A 1487-nucleotide genomic window follows, 5' to 3' on the forward strand; every position below is an offset into this window, starting at 1 on the left:
TTTTTTTAATTCTTTATTGTCAGTCTCACTTATCTGATCACTGATTCAAAACAAAAAGTGTCCTGTTGATATGTCAGATGTCTGTTACAGGTATTTTTTTCTCAACTTCCACCCTGAACTGAAAGGCCTTTCATGCGCCGCCAGGGTCTATGAAAGTAGATTTAAAGCCCCAAACTGAATCACTTACTGAATTTTAGTGGCAACACATGATAGACTTGCAGTGCACTGAAAGTGTAGCAGCGACTTTGTCAACACAGTCACAGAATGCTCCCCAACAACCTCAGGTAAAATGTGTTTCTTCCATTTCCACCGATAAATAATTGAGAAATCAAATCTATGGTTGAATAAAAGAAAAAGAAGGTCCCTGCTTGCCGTTCCTCTTAAAACATTGTTCGTGTTTTGGTGTCTTCGGTGTTTGAAGTGTTTTATTTAAAGCACACGAACATTTTAGGAGACTCTTGCGTTGCACCGGCCGCCCATCTGTCTGCACAAACAAAATACTTGATGTGTGATGGTTTTATCCCAGATGTGTTAAAAGCCTAGCGTCAAACACCGAAAATGTAAATGTGAGATGCATCTGTCTTGTTGCAGTGGTCTAGAGGCACACAGCTGGACTGTCTGATTCACAGCGTTCAACAAAATCCCTCTCAGGACCACTGTGCTATTCCATCCTTGTTCCTAAATTAGCCACCTGTACAGGTCTGCTCGGCAACAGTGCGCGGCGTGCATGTGTACTGTTCCTGTGAAGCCGTGCACCTATAACAATATCCTCTCTGCAGTGGCCGTCTGTGCAGCACAGATTTCTAAAGGGCACTATATAGCGGGTATACTTCATACTGAATAACCCGTGGACTCGATTCAGACAAGCCGATGATGGATCAGTGGTCGTCTGCTGTGAGCTCATCAATCCTGCTTATTCTAACACCGGCTCCCTGCTGGCTCACCTTCACATTTCATTCAGAGCACCTACAACCGCATGCATGTTCCACATCTGCTCACAGGTAGCCAGACATAATCAGATTTTTAAAGAAAAGGGTAAGAAAGCAGCTACTCGATGATGTGGAGCAGTAGCATTCAACCTAGCATAAATCAATGTAGTAATTCGTGATTTAAAGGGAGTTCTGCCAACTAATAATATTTATCCTCCCTTTATAAAGATGTTTTAGGATTTTCCATTTATTTAGTGTAGTTAGGACCTGATATTTACATCTCATTTAATGTAAATTTGGTGGTATGGCTCTATTTTGACTCACTCCTGTGTGTGAAATGCAGTAGGCAGGGACATGGAAAGTGGGAGGCATAAAGACCCCGATCATAGAAGTGATCCGGCATCAGTGACAATATATTGTACAACATGTGACACTGATTAATTCATACATGGGACGAAAGAAGGAGCTCAGGTGAAGGTGGGCTGCAGCGACTTGTAAAGGTGCAAGAACTGTGGGCAGGTAAAATCAGCTTAAATAGCACATATGCTCATACACAGT

The sequence above is a fragment of the Oreochromis aureus genome, linkage group 3 (assembly GCF_013358895.1).
Source record: "Oreochromis aureus strain Israel breed Guangdong linkage group 3, ZZ_aureus, whole genome shotgun sequence".
Lineage (NCBI taxonomy): Eukaryota > Metazoa > Chordata > Actinopteri > Cichliformes > Cichlidae > Oreochromis > Oreochromis aureus.